This window comes from Sorex fumeus, unplaced genomic scaffold, assembly GCF_029834395.1.
Source record: "Sorex fumeus unplaced genomic scaffold, SorFum_2.1 ptg000063l, whole genome shotgun sequence".
NCBI classification, from domain to species: Eukaryota; Metazoa; Chordata; class Mammalia; order Eulipotyphla; family Soricidae; genus Sorex; species Sorex fumeus.
Genome location: NW_026606120.1, coordinates 28317521 through 28333213, shown reverse-complemented (window position 1 = coordinate 28333213; position 15693 = coordinate 28317521). Strand labels below are relative to the sequence as shown.

Here is a 15693-nt window from a genome sequence, read left to right as displayed (position 1 = left end):
ACTCCTTAATATATTTTGTTTGTGTTTTGTAATTATTTATTTTTAAAATAAGTTTAGAATCAAGGTGAAGATAGAGTGATTAATTGACAGCCTGACCAGAAAGTATAGTATCTTCCCTAGGAATTGACAACAGGCACATAAAGCATGACTCCTAAGATTCTTGAAGCAGCATTCACTAGGAAGGGCAGGTTGGTACCAGCAACCAGCAACCTTGATTTCTTGGTCCTCTCACATGCTAACTGTGGTTCATTTCTGACCCAGATCATTTACTAAAGTTTTATGCTTATGCATCATAAGTGTAAATCTGTAAGTATAAATCTTATAGTTTAAAAGATTTTACAGCTTCTTAGAGGAACAAATTCCTTCAAAATGAAATAATTTATCCAATAATTATCATTTAAATGGAAAAAAATTTAAATCAATAAAAGAAATAAACCAAATGCTTGATATAATATTGAATGATGCAAAATAAAGTACTTTCTAAAATTTTTAACGATTTAAAACTATTTCAAAGTATTTAGACAAATTTCAAAATCCTTAAAATTTAAACAATCTTTATATTTAATGAAATGTATAGCTAGAGAAGGAAATTTTCATAAATATTCAAAGCCTACTCTCCACATGCTTGGACAAGCCTCCCGCATGAAAGAACTGGCAAAAGAACCCAGGTGTGTGGGACCTGGGGCTGAGACCTCCAAGTCTGCTGGATTGGGACTGGTCCTCCTCCAACCAGATCCCCTAGCTAGATAATTACACCCACCAATTGCCCCCGGTGCCCAAGTAATCCCATCAATGGCCAAGATCCAGAGACTATAAAGCTCCCGGAAGAGAACAACACAGAGTCTCCTTCCCCTGCACCTGACTGTCCTCACCAGGGCCCCTGAAAGTGGACAGGTTGAGTTTCCCTTCCCACCCCAAGCAGAGCCCCAACAGCTGAAGACCACTGGAACCCAACCACAGCCATGCTTAAGACCACTTTCCACACACTCAGATGAGCCTCATGCATGAAAGAACTGCAGAGGAACCCAGGTATGCGGGACCTGGGCCTGAGACCTCCAAGCCTGCTCGGATTGGGACTGGGCCTCCTCCACCCAGATCCCCCATCTTCCAGTAGCTTGGCAGTCACACCCACAAACTGCCCCTGGTGATGTGTAATATCATTAACGGTGACGATCCAGAGACTATAAATCCAAGTTCCTGGAAGCGACCTCTAGTTTTCACTCTAAGGAGAACCTGGTAGGCTACCAAGAGAATCCTGCCCATGTGGCAGAGTCTGGCAAGCTCCCTGTGGTATATCTGATATGCCAAAACCCAGTAACAATGATGGGTTTCATTTCCCTGACCCTGAAAGAGCCTCCAATGAGGCACTTGCTAAAATCTCAGGGCTAGGACAAATGGAGACGTTACTGATGCCTGCTCGAGGAAATTGATGAACAATGGGATGGCAGTGATACAGTGATTCAAAGCTTTGTGATATCAATCAGTTATTACTATGAAAAAAGAGTCACTGTCACTGTCCTCCCGTTGTTCATCAATTTGCTTGAGCGGGCCCAGTAACATCTCCATTGGAGATTTTGTTGTTACTGTGTTTGGCATATCCAATACCTCACGGGTATCTCGCCAGGCTCTGCCGTGTGAGCAAGATACTCTAGGTAGCTTGCCGGGCTCTCTGAGAGGGGCGGAGGAATCGAACTCGGGTCAGCCATGTTGGCTGCGTGCAAGGCAAACGCCCTACCGCTGTGCTATCACTCCAGCCCAATGAAAAAAGAGTATATGCTTTAACTTTTCTGAGGCTGGAGCAATAGCAGGTAGGGCATTTGCCTTGCTTGCAGCCAACCAGGGTTCGATTCCAAGCATCCTATTTGGTCCCCTGAGCACCACCAGAAGTAATTCCTGAGTTCAGAGCCAGGAGTAACCCCTGAGCATCGCTCGGTGTGACCAAAAAAGAAAATAAATAAATAAATAAATAAATACTAATCTTTCCTAAATAATATACATAGGCACATTCTATCATCTACAAAATCAAGTGACAGTCCTTTTGATAGTATACATCATGACAATGCTTCAGTTCCGCCCTCAGATTCTCATTTTTGTAGATATTGCCTTGCATCTTTTTTTGAAACTGATCTTTGTTGTACTCTTCTTTGTAATCCCTAATTTTCATAGGCAGTTAAAATTGTCTTGGCTTGTTTTTAAATATATAATCAGTAAGATAATACTGTAAGTTTTATGACTTTTTTGAGATCTAGCTTAGTAAACATGAAGAGCTATAGTTAACTCATTCTCACTTTGATTATGATTTTTATTTATAATCTTGATTATCTCTTCTGTCTCTATCTGAAATTCAAGAGTTGGTGCTCAGATTTCTTTTTTTTAACAGTGAAAAGTGCTGTGAGTATTCTTGTACAACTGCCAAGAGTCATCTTGCCATTGTATTTTTACTTTTCCCTTATACATCAATTGTCTGATTTCCCCAATGTGGACAGTTCATCTAATGACACAGCAGCCATGCACTAATATATCAGTGACATTTTTCAATTGTTAAGTTGAACAAATGTTCAAGATGCACAGAAGTGATGATGAGTGTGCTATTAATATGTGGCTTCATTAATATCTGTGAGAGGAATCTAGATATTTGGAAGCAAAGCATATCAAAGGATGATAGACATGTTGTTTTTCATAGAGTTTTGTTGATATGCAGACCATTAGCCTGGTTATAAAATAGTTGCCTGTAAAAAACAGTGTCTCTGAGATGAGTCTATTACAATGTTGGCACTGATGACTGCAAATTGCTGAATCAAGGTTTAATTCTGGAGGCCTTCATCCACCTGGGTAGCCAGGATAAGACCCGGCATGCGGGGTCCCCAGAACCATTTGAGTCCTTGCTTTGAACCTTCAGTTCATCAATGCCTACTTGTACCTATTAAATAAACACACCATGCACAATTTTTTTTTGGTGCCTGATATTTGGGGTAGTTGAAAGACAGGCTCTAAATAAATTTCTTTTAATGGAATCTATTTAATGACATACTTATACCCCAAAGTTAGGGAATACTCAACGATAATCAGAATCCCCTGAGTATCCTTGTGTTAAATGTCAGCATTTCTGTGTACTGTAAAGACATTTCACTAAATACTCATTGTACTATAGTGAAATGATTGATAATTTATGTTATCATCAGTGGTACTTAACCTATGGCTCCCTTGGCAGTGATGAATCTCTAGTGATAGCATACCAGGTAGGGCATTTGCCTTGAAAGTGGCCGATCTGGGTTCGATTCCTCTGCCCCTCTCGGAGAGCCCGGCAAGATACCGAGAGTATTTTGCCCACATGGTAAAGCCTGGCAAGCTTCCCGTTACATATTCAATATGCCAAAAACAGTAACAAGAAGTCTCACAATGGAGATGTTACTGGTGCCCACTCGAGAAAATCGATGGGTAATGGGAGAACAGTGACAGTGACAGTAATAAACATTACCATTCACTTTCACTCTTAATCCAAAATTAGGTGACTGAGGAATGATCTCTGCCATTTTACCAGTACAATGTTGGGGTCAGTCTTCTCTATGGTTACTTGTCCTGAGCTCTCTTGAGCCTTGGTCCCTTACTCTTGACCTCTTTCTCAATTCTGGAAAGTGAATCGGTAGTAGTGGCTTGACCTTTACCTCATTCAAGTTCCACTTTTACAAAGTTTTCCTTATGAGTGAATACATTTGACTTAGTTTAGATAAGTTTGCTTGAGTTTGGGATCTGGTGGAAGAAAGATATGCTGAAAGAGAATAATAATAATAATAATTATATAAAGCTGTTTATTCACTTACTACTTCCCTTTTCTTCTCCTAACATTCCTATAGTTGCTAGTACTATATATAGAAGTAATGTATAAAGATGAATCATTTTTTCAAATAGAGCCAGCCATTTAGAAATTCTTTTATAAATTATCCTCTTTGGAATACATTTTTAAAAATGGTAAAAAGAAAGTTATAGAATAAACAGTTCTTTACATTGTAGTCACTGTCACTGTCACTGTCCTCCTGTTGTTCATAGATTTGCTTGAGCAGGCCGAGTAACATTGTGAGGCTTGTTATTGTGTTTGGCATATCGAATATGTCACGGATAGCTTTCCAGGCTTTGCCCTGTGGGCAAGATAATCTCGGTGGCTTGCTGGGCTCTCTGTGAGGAGTGGAGGAATCAAACTCAGGTCGGCTGGGTTGGCCACGTGCAAGGCAAATGCCCTACCACTGTGCTATCACTCCAGCACCTTTCTCTTAGCTAACTGAATTTAATTGAACATGACCATAATCAGAGGTGCCCTCATTGTCACTAAAGTAGGTCCAATATACTGAATACTTTGCTGAAGGGTGGCTGTTCATAATTGTTCCTGATTTTTACATCAATCCAGAAGTTCACAAACATCAGTCCTTCTGATTCACATGACTACTCTAACAACTATTGGCTTGATAGTTCCTTAAAAAAATTATTGTTTAATCCAAACATCCAGCCTGGTTCAAATAAGAAGAAATTATTTCTCTTTAATGATTGTTCTGGCTTTATTTTTAGTGAAACAAGATAAGTTTTTATTGCACAAAACTTACTTAGAAATATGCAAAGTAGGGCTAGAGTAATAGTACAGAAGATAAAGCTTTGCATGTGGTCAACCTGGTTTAGATTCCTGCATCCCAAATGGTCCCCCAGCAACACCTAGACTAATTCCTCAGTGAAGAGCCATGATTGGCCCTGAGCATAACCCCTGAGTGATCCCTGAGCATAACCATCCCTCCCCCCAAAATAAGAAAATTGAAAGGGGGGGAAAAGGTAAAGATTACATGTTCAAAAGGAAACATGAACTTGAAAGATGAAGCAAGCAAGGATACATAGAGATAAACAAGCGAGATAAGTGTTCAATAGAGAACACAGACTTGAAGAGCTAACCCTTTTTTTTTTTTTTGCTTTTTGGGTCACACCCGGCGATGCACAGGGGTTACTCCTGGCTCTGCACTCAGGAGTTTCTCCTGGCGGTGCTCGGGGGACCATATGGGATGCTGGGAATTGAACCTAGGTCGGCCGCGTGCAAGGCAAATGCCCTACCCTCTGTGCTATCTCTCCAGCCCTGAAGAGCTAACCTTTGACTATTTTAAAATAGTATGTCATTCAGATCGGAATCCATAAGGTACATTGAAGACAAAGTCGGCAAAACCCTCCATGACATTGAAGCTAATGGTGTCTTCAAAGATGTCACGCCACTGGCTAAGCAACTGAAAACAGAGATAGACAAATGGGACTATCTTAAATTAAGAAGCTTCTGCACCTCAAAAGAAACAGTGACCAAAATACAAAGACAGTACAGAGAATGGGAAAGGGTATTCGCCAAATACACATCTGACGAGGGATTGATATCAAGGATATACAAAGTGCTGGTTGAACTCCCCAAGAAGAAAACACCCAACCCTATCAGAAAATGGGGCGACGAAATAAACAGAAAGTTCCTCAAAGATGAAATTCGAATGGCTAAAAGACACATGAGAAAATGCTCTACATCATTAATCATCAGGGAGGTGCAGATCAAAACAACAATGAGATATCATTTCACACCGCAGAGACTGGCCCACATCCAAAAGAACAAAAGCAACCCGTGCTGGCACATATGTGGAGAGAATGGGACCCTCCTCCACTGCTGGTGGGAATGCCGACTGGAAAACAGTAAGGACGATACTCAAAAATCTAGAAATTGAGCTCCCATTTGACCCAGCAATTCCACTCCTGGAACTATATCCCAGAGAGGCAAAAAAGTATAGTCGAAGCGACATCTGCAGTTGTCTGTTCATTGCAGCACTGTTTACAATAGATAGAATCTGGAAAAAACCTGAGTGCCCAAGAACAGATGACTTGTTAAAGAAGCTTTGGTACATCTACACAATGGAATGCTATGTAGCTGTCAGAAAGGATGAAGTCATGAAATTTACGTACAAGTGGTACTACATGGAAAGTATCATGCTAAGCGAAATGAGTCAGAAAGAGAGGGATAGACATAGAAAGATTGCATTCATCTGGGGAACAGAAAGTAACAAAATAGGAGACTAACACCCAAGAATAGCCGAGATAAGTACCAGGAGGATTACTCCATGGCTTTGAGGACAGCCGCACACGCTAGGGGAAAAGGCAGCTCAGATAGAAAAGGGAGCACCAAATAAAGGATGTTGGGAGGTTCCTCTCAGGATGGGAAATGCGTGATGAGAGTAGACTATAGTCCGAACAAGATTGCCACTCAATATCTCTTTTGCAAACCGCAGCACTCAAAAGGAGAGAGATAACAAAAGGGAATGCCCTGCCACAGAGGTAGGGTGGGATGGAGGGAAGGGAGGTGGGAGGGATACTGGGACTGGTGGTGGTGGAGAATGGGCACTGGTGGAGGGATGGGTATTCAAACATTGTATAACTGAAACCAAAGCACAAAAATTTGTATGTCTGCAACTGTACCTCTTTTTGTTTCACTAATAAAAATTTAAGGAAAAAAATAGTATGTCATGTAAAATTTCCACAAACCAAAATAAAAGAAAGACTAAAATTTGAGCTCTTATTGAAAATACATAGGAGGGAAACTGGGAAAACTAATGTTTCTTCTTCTCTTCTAATTTCTTGACTGAAATCTCTTATAAATATAAGAAAAATAAACAATTTTATTAATTTGTTTACTATTTATTTACTCCTTTATATAAGAAGTCAGAGTAACTCCCAAGAATGCATAAGCTACTAGCTTAAATACCATTTCCAGCTGAAGACAAAAAGAAACATTCAGGGACAAAGACAAGGATAGGCAGACACTGTGATCAGGAAAAAAAACACAATAAACAAGGATAAAATCCTTATGCAGATTTAATTTGCTGCCTACTCCAATGCTCATGGCAGAGCCTGGCAAGCTCCCGGTGGTGTATTCAATGTGCCAAAAAACAGTAACAACAAGTCTCACAATGGAGATGTTACTAGTGCCTGCTCCAGCAAATGAATGAACGAACAATGGGAGTACAGTGCTACAGTGCTAGTCCAGTGTTGATTTTCTAGGTATTTATTGATCTTTGTAGTATAGAAAGTGAGACACTGTGGTAATTGGAGAATTCCATATTATATATGCAAATTTCACCTACAAAAATTTCACCTACAAAATTTTGTATCTATTGTTTTTTAAGAATAATCAGCTGAAGATAATGCTTGTGCTCAAAGGGATGAGCACATGCTTTGTGAACATTGCTTTGCATGCAGAAGACCTCAGTTTTGATCCTTGGTACCTCATGGTCCCCCAAACACTTCCAGGAAGAGAACCTGAGCACCAAGCTGCTCTGGGCAATGTCTGTTGTTATCTAAAAGCAAGGGAAAAAACAAACAACAGAAAAGGAAAAATAGAAAAGAATAAGGTAACCCTTGTTTGTTCTTTGCTGTTGCTTTTATTTTTTTGGACCACACCCTGAGTTGCTCAGGGTTTACTCCTGAGCACCGAGGATTCACTCCTGTCAGGTTTGGGGGACCTTATGGAATGTTGGGAAGCAAAGATGTGGTGTCGGAGCTCATTTGTCACCACATCTCCTTTCTTGAGATGTGTACTTTCATGCTTTCCTGTCTAATGCTCAGATGTGTATAGGGGCTCTCTCTGCCCTTGGAGAAGTCCACGTTCTCTCTTGAGCATAATACTCTCCACTTGCTCCCACTTTCTCTTCCTCTTTCCCTTCAAAACCTCCAAATAAAATCTGTTTTACTTCCAAATTTTTTTTAAAGTAAAAAAAAAATTGGGGAAATAAAAAAAAAATTTTTTTTTGGAAGTAAAATCTGAATATTTTCATGGTGGCGGGATAGTAAGCCAGTAGAGCATTTGCAGGCAGCCACCCTGGGTTCAATCCCCAGCACCCAGGAACGATGCATCCTGAGCATAGAGCCAGGAGTAAGTTCTGAGTACTGCTGAGTGTGGCCTGAAAACAAAACAAAGCAAAACAACAAACAAAAGCCTAAATATTTTGAAATAATGTGTCTCATTCATGTTTGCTTACTAAAAATAGGACAGTCAATTAAATTAGTGCTATGTGATAATAGCCTACACTCCTACAGTGTTGGATTCTTCAGGACTCTTCCTCTGTGTGGGAGATTTAGCTTGTTTGTTTGGGTGGCCATATTCAGCAGTGCTCAGAGCTTACTTTTGGCCCTGTCTTCAGGAGCCAGGAGACATTATGTGGTGCCTGGGGTTGAACCCGGGTCAGCCGCATGCAAGGCAAGTGTCCAACGGCACTATACTGGCCCTCTTCACGGAAGATTTGTGCGGACGTGGTTCAGTGAGATTAATTCTTGCCAACAACCCCTAGAAGGGTGGAGAGAACAGATGGATATACAGCGGAGTAGGCTGACTGGTGGTACGTTTGTAATGACTCAGTGATCCTATATGAGATATTGGTGCTGGGAATCCCTTCCAGGGAGTCCCAGATGAGGAAATGTGTCTAGGTCACGATTGTATCCATTGTCCCTTTGAACATTGGTTATCTCTGGGAAGAGCATTACCTTAGGAGATTCAATTCCCTTTAGCCAGGGAAAGTTTTACCCAAAGGCAATAAAGAATGGAGTGGTACTGGGGTCAGTACAAATGTTCGTTTGTTCTCCCAGTCACTGCCTGTCACAAACGCGTTTTGCAACAACTGCTTCTTTGTAGGTACAGCAACCATATCTTTGGCCTCTCCAGATGTTTTTTAATTTTGTTTTGGGGTCACACCTGGAAATGCTCAGGGGTTACTCCTGGCTTTGAGTTTTAGAAATCATGCCTTATGGTCCTCTGGAGATCATACAGGCTGAAACCTGGTCAGCCTTGTGCAAGGCAAATGCTCACCTGCTGTACTATTGCTCCAGTCCCATGATTGTTTCTTTGTAATCATTGTAATAGTCCTTTTCCTAAATGTCCACTCCTTTACATTCTAAACTTGCAGTGTACAAGAAGCTGTGATTAATAGAGGTAAACTCAGGGCAACATGTGGCAATTCTCAAGATTCTGTTAACCCACAGCAGGGGATGGATGAAGGTTTAAATTCCATCTTGCTGTGATTTTTATTTTAAAGCATCTCCTTTCTTATCATTATTAAAAGAACATTGTTTTCTTGCAAATTCCATTGGAATAAAACAAAGCAACCATGTAGATATTGTGGTTTGTAATATATAATGGGACAGTCAAGGACTGTACCAGAAGTTGTGAAAATTACTATTATTGAAAAAAATCGATGCTACAAGGAGTAGCACTGTAGCACTGTCCTCCCGTTGTTCATCAATTGCTTGAGCGGGCCCAGTTACATCTCCATTGTGAGACTTGTTGTTATTGTGTTTGGCATATCAAATACGTCATGGGAAGACAGGCTTTGCTGTGCAGGGTAGATACTCTCGGTAGCTTGTTGGGCTCTCCAAGAGGGGCAGAGGAATTGATCTCAGGTCAGCCAGGTCAGCAGAGTGCAAGACAAATGCCCTACAAGGAGTATTCTTATATATTTTTCTTCATATTTTCCATTGACATGGCAATACAAGATAGTTCTTAATTCTTTATGATATTGACTGAAGTGTCCAGTTCAACAAAATATTTTAAATGTAAATATAAATCTTAGAGGTGCAAAACAATTGTTATAAAAATTCTTTAAAAGTATGCCTGCGCATGCCTACAGACACACAGAAGTTAGGTATTTAGCATGAATTTTAATAAATAAAATTTATTTTTCGCTTTCAATTTATGACATTTATTTTTATTTCATTTTATTTTCAAACACTTTCTATTTAGTACCTCTTATCAAACCTGCTCATTAGTTTGAGTTCAGTATCATGGTAATGTCATTCTTTATGCTTTTAATTTCTTCCTTAATTACCTTTCTGATCCACTCATTGTTCAGCATTGAGTTGTTTAATTTCCAGGTGATTTGGTTCTCTGTGTCTGTGCATGATTAAGTTCTATCTTCAGTGCATTGTGGTCTGAAAGGATAGTTATATGATGTCTATCTTTCTGATTTTCTTGAGGTGTGTTTTGTGACACAGCACGTGCTCTATTCTATAAAATGTTCCGTGTGCACTGGAAAGAACGTGTATTCATTTTGGGGACGATGCAAAGTCCTGTGTAGACCTTCTCTCTTCTATCTCTTCCTTCAAAGCCAATGTTTCTTTGCTGAGTGTTAATCTTGTTGCTCTATCCAGAGGTGACAAGGCGGTGTTGAAGTCTCCAACAACTATTTGTTGCTAGCAATGTTTTACTTAAAACTGTTGGCAGCTGTTTTAAGTATTTTGCTGGTCCCTCATTAGGTGTGTATTCGTTTAGGACTGTAATTTCTTCCTGCTGTACATATCCATTGTTTATTAAAAATAGCCTTCACTGTCTCTTCTAGTCTTTTTCAACCTGCAATCCATGAGGTTAGATACTTGGATGGCCACCACAACTTTTTTGAGGGAATTCTTTGCTCACAGGATTGTTTTCCATCCTTTGACCATTGAGTCTGTGTTTGCTCTGACTGTTCAGATGTGTTTCTTATAGGTAGCAGAATGTTGGGTTCAGTTTCTGAATCCATTTTTGTCACTTTGTGTCTCTTAATTAGTGCATTTAGACCACTGATATTGAGAGAGATTATTGCCATGGGGATTTTTGCCATCTTTCTGTAGAGTTTTTTTGTGCTTGTAGGATTTTTTTCTTGTCTGACAGTAGCTCATTTAGTTCTTTTAACGTTAGTTTTGAGTCTGAAGTTCCTGAGCTGTTTTTTATTCATGAATTGTTCCTTCAAGCTTGAGTGAGAGTTTAGCCGAATATAGTATTCTTGGTGAGGCGTTCATTTCATTGAGTTTTTTTCACTACATCTCACCATTGTCTTTGGGCTTAGAAAGGTTCCTCTGATAAGGCTGCTGTAAATCTAAGGGATGCTCCTTTGTATGTGATTTTCTTCTTTGACCTTGCTGCTTGCAGTATTGTGTTTCTATCCGTGGCATCCATCATTCTGACTATGATATGTCTTGGAGTCTTTTTATTTGGGTCTCTTTTAGCTGGCACCCTCCGGGTCCTAGGATCTGGATGCCTGCATTCTCCAGCTTTGGGAACTTTCCAGCAATGACATCTTTAACTGTGACTTTTTCATTGGGCTAGCCTCCCAGTCCTTCTGGTCCTCTAATTATTCTAATGTTGTTTCTCTTTGATTCACCCCCTAGGTCTCTGATTCACTCCAGAGCTATTTTGAGGTTTTTTCCCCATTATTTATTGTTGCCTATAAGCTTTCTGTAGCTCATCTTCAAGCTCACTGATTTTGTCTTCGGCTGTCGCCATCCTATGTTTGAGGGCACCCACTGACTTTTTATTTCATCTACTGAATCCTTTATTAGTGACACTTCTGTTTGTAGCTTTCTAATTTCTGCTCTCATTTCTTCCTGTATTTTCTTGTCTGTCATTCCACTCTTTCTTTCATGTCCTCCTTTAACTTACTGTATGCCTTTTCCATTTCCTTGAGTTCACTGAACATCTTCAACATTTCATCTCTAAATCCCTTACCGGAGAGATTGTATTTGTGGGTAATGCCTGCTGAGGCTTCTGGACTCTTCTCTTAATCCTTTCCTCCTGTGGGAATTTGAGCTGCTTCTTTATATTGTCGTGGTTATATGGAGGTGGGGCCTTCTAGTTCACTATCATTATTTCCTCTTGCTGCGAGAAAGTATTCTGGATGAGCTCACTTGATGGTGGTCATGTTTTCCACCTTCTATAAGTCCTTCCTCTCAGGTGCTCCTCTGTATGTGAGGCCTCTGGTGAGCCTGTGATCTTTTATTATAATGAGCTTGTGTGGCTTCTTATGTTCACTGGTGTTTTGGTGAAATTGTAATAGACTAGTGGACTTTTGGCCTATTGTATTTGAAATAGCTAGGATGTTCTTCATGGAATTAGGTGATGAAGAGTGGGATGTGACTCCAGGGTGCCAGGAATGGGGAAGATTACTGGCCCCACCCCAAGGTCACACCTCCTACTGTAAAGGCCACACCCCCTGCCACAGAGGCCATGCCCCCTGCCAGGCTTTAGGTGGTATCCTGGTCTGAGAGGCTGACTGCAGCGTAAAAGGAGGAATGGCCACCGGCTTCTGGTCACTCACCTGGCACATGGGGTGGATGCAGGAAGCACTGGAGGATGGCATGGGTCAGGCAGGCTGGGTGGATCTGGGTGCGAGGAACTGTCTGGAGCATGGGCATGGAAACCTATGCTTTTAAAAAGAAAACCAAGTTCTGCTTAAAACAGATTTTCACTAACTCTATACTTTTACCCCTTACCTTCTTCTGGTCATTCCATAAACTTGGCCTTAGTTTATATTTTTCATGTTACCAATACCAGAAACTCTTGTTCCTGTCAACTTCCTAGCACTCTGTCCTGCTCCAAAGGGAAGAGGATTGTAATTCCCAGGGGTAGTTTCTACAATAAACACTGTGGTGTAACGGTTTTTGTTTGTGGTGTTTGTGTGTGTGTGTGTGTGTGTGTGTGTCTGCTTGCCCTTTTAGGCTGTCCTGATAGCAACTCTGGCTCTGGATGCAGAAATCCTGGATTTCAGGGCTGCATGCGGCTCATCTCCGTTAGCCACAAGGAGGTGGATCTCATCGCAGTACAGCAGGGGCAGCTGGGCAGTTTCCATGACCTGCAAATAGACATCTGTAGTCTGACTGACAGGTAAGGAGTTACTAGATTATTTACATATACAGGTTTTCAAATTTGGGTAGCAGATTAAGTAACAAATCAAGAGCTGGAAAAGTGGATTTTCTTATCATCACCTGATACCCCTTCCAAAGGGTAAAATAAGCACAAGCTAAACATGAAGAAAAAAAAAAACATAGTACAGTGAGTAAGAAAACTTCTTTGCATGTGACCAAGATGGATTCCATCTCAATACCACAGATGGTCTCTCTCTAACCTCGGTATGACACCAAGACAAAACAATTTTATAATTTCACAACAGAATATTGAAAACACAAAAGATATTGAAAACCTTGTACAGAATGGGATACTGGCCAAAACAACATTCTACTGAAGAGTCCATTGAATGCCACCCCCACCTCCACAACCCTAATAGATATCTCGATAGGCCTGTCTCCTTGACAGGCTGATTTTTAAAATTACTTTTATTGAGGTACCAGGATTTGCAATACTGTTAGTGTTTTTCATGCAAATATCTTTTGAACATCACAACCCCATACTGTAACTTCTCTATTCATCTGCCATTGAGCACTTCAGTGGTTTTCATTTTTTTGTTATTTTCTATAATGCTGTAATGAAAATTGCTGTGCATACATAATTTCAATGAATGGTTTATATTCTTGGAATAGATAACTAGGAGTGAAATTGCTGAATCTCATGCTAATTCTATTTTTAATTTTGGGGGAAATCTCCATACTGATTTTCATAAAGACTGAAATCATTTTTTCATCTCCACCAAAAGTAAATGAGGGCTCCTTTTTTTCTAAATCTTCTCATTACATGTTTCCAATATTTTTCACATAGTTTAGTCTCACTGTTATGGCATGTCTTTTTGGCATTTTAACTTTCGTTTTCCCGATAATCATTGATAATACACATTTGTCAGGTACCTATTTACCTTCTGTATATCTTGTTTGAAGAAGCGACTGTGTAACACTTCTCGCCATTTTACTGGTAAACTTTTTTGTTGTTGGTTTTTTTTCAGTTTTCAACTTATCTTGGATATTATCTTTTTTCCTAGATGTGCATATTTTTGTTTATTTGATTCTTTATTGGCCAGACTGGCGGTGCTTAATGTTAACTCCTGGATTCAGGAATAACTACTGCTAGTGCTTGGGGGGCCATATTGAATGCTGGGTGTCAAACCTGAGTGTCACGAGTACAAGGCAAGTACCCTACCCACCATACGGTCACGCCAGTCCCAGATATGCATTTTTTCTCTACCATTTAGCTTTTATTGTACAGAACTACTTTTTAATTTTTACTTTATTGAATCACTCTTACAAACCTGTTTATGATTAGATTTCAGTCATACAGTATTCCTACACCCATTTCTCCACCAGTATACATTTCCCAGCACCAGTGTCCCCAGGCTCCCTTCTATCATCCCCCACCTCCTGCCTGCCTCTATGGGAGGGACTTTTCTTCACTCTCTGGCTTTTTTTTTCTCTCTCTCCTTCTATCTCTCTCTCCTCATGGGCATTGTGATTTGCAATATTGGTACTGAAAGTTATCAAGAATATCCCTTCACCTAGTTTGATCATTTAGATTTTGTCCAGCGTGATCATTTCCTGCTATTTCTGTCATACTAGTCTCTTCACTACCTTACCTGCCCTCAGCCCCCCACACACTTGTGGTTAGTTCCAACCATTGACCAGTCCTCCTAGCCCCTGTTTTCCCTGTACATGGATATTAGTCTTCTACTATATATTATTTTTATATACCACAAATGAATGCAGTCATTCTCTATCTGTTCCTCGCATTTTTGACTCAGAGCTACTTTGATCTAATCCCATTCATTGCTTTTGCTTTTATATTTAATCATTAAACTCCCCACTGAAGTCAATATTATGCACTTTTCTGCCTCTGCTTTCTTTGGTATTTTTAAAATTTCGGTCGAGCATTTAATTATATGATGCATTTTGAGTTAACTTTTGTGATTCTTTTGCCTGTGGCTAACCCAGTTTTCCAGAAATAATTTATTGAGACAGTTTTGTTCCTTCTTTGCTATAAGTTAACTTTCCATTGGTCTGAGAATCCACCTTTGTTCCAGTACTAAACTGATTTGATACTATTGCTTTTTATATGCACAGTTAGGGAATGCAGTGCCCTTCATCTTATTTCTCCACATAATTTCTTTGGCTCATTGGAGTTTCTGTGGCTTCACACAAATTGATCAGTGTCTATTCTATGTTAAATGTATTTATTGCTTTGGGTAAAATGGTCATTTTAACAATGACAGTTCTTTCAAACCATGAACATGTAGTCTTTTTCCATTTCCTTGTAGCTTCCCTTTTTTATGGTAACTTGTAGTTTAGTATGTATATCTTTTTAACCTTATTTGTTAACTTACTATTAAATATTTATTTTTGATGCTATAGTAAATGAGATATAGATTTTGGTTTCTCTTTTAGTTTCTTATTTTACTCTATAAATGCAACATTTTGAATTATACAGATTTTTTTCTCTGAAAAATTTTTTTTCTAGTAGTATTATGGTGACTGTCAGGGATTTCTTAACATATTGTCATGTTATTTATAAAATGTGATACTTAACTACTTTTTGAACTTTACTTTTTAAAGTTAAATCTCCTTTACTTTTTTTTTCTTAGCTAACTGTTTTGACTGAAACTTTTGACTACTGTATTTCATAATAGTGGGAAGAATGCACACAGTTGATTTGTTGTTTCTTAGGAAAAGCATTTTGTTTTTAAATAAGTGTGATATTTACTGAGTTTGCTATATATGGCATTTGCCATATTGAGGAATGCCTTCCACTTCATTATGCTTTGATCATAAATAACATCTATTTATGTGATCATGTGATTTTTTAAAAAAATTTTCTTTTTGATATGGTTTAACATCCCAAAAATAAATACCACTTGTTTATGGTGTATGATAATTTTAATGTGTTGTTGAATTCATCTCATTGACATTTTATTGAAAATCTTTGCATCTAGGTTTTTATACGCATATTGATGTTCA

The 15693-nt window shown here is 39.3% G+C and overlaps 1 pseudogene; it reads left to right on the top strand.

The window, feature by feature from the left end:
• LOC130034974 (contactin-associated protein-like 3) overlaps positions 1–15693 on the top strand; it is a 183344-nt pseudogene that overhangs the window by 79119 nt on the left and 88532 nt on the right.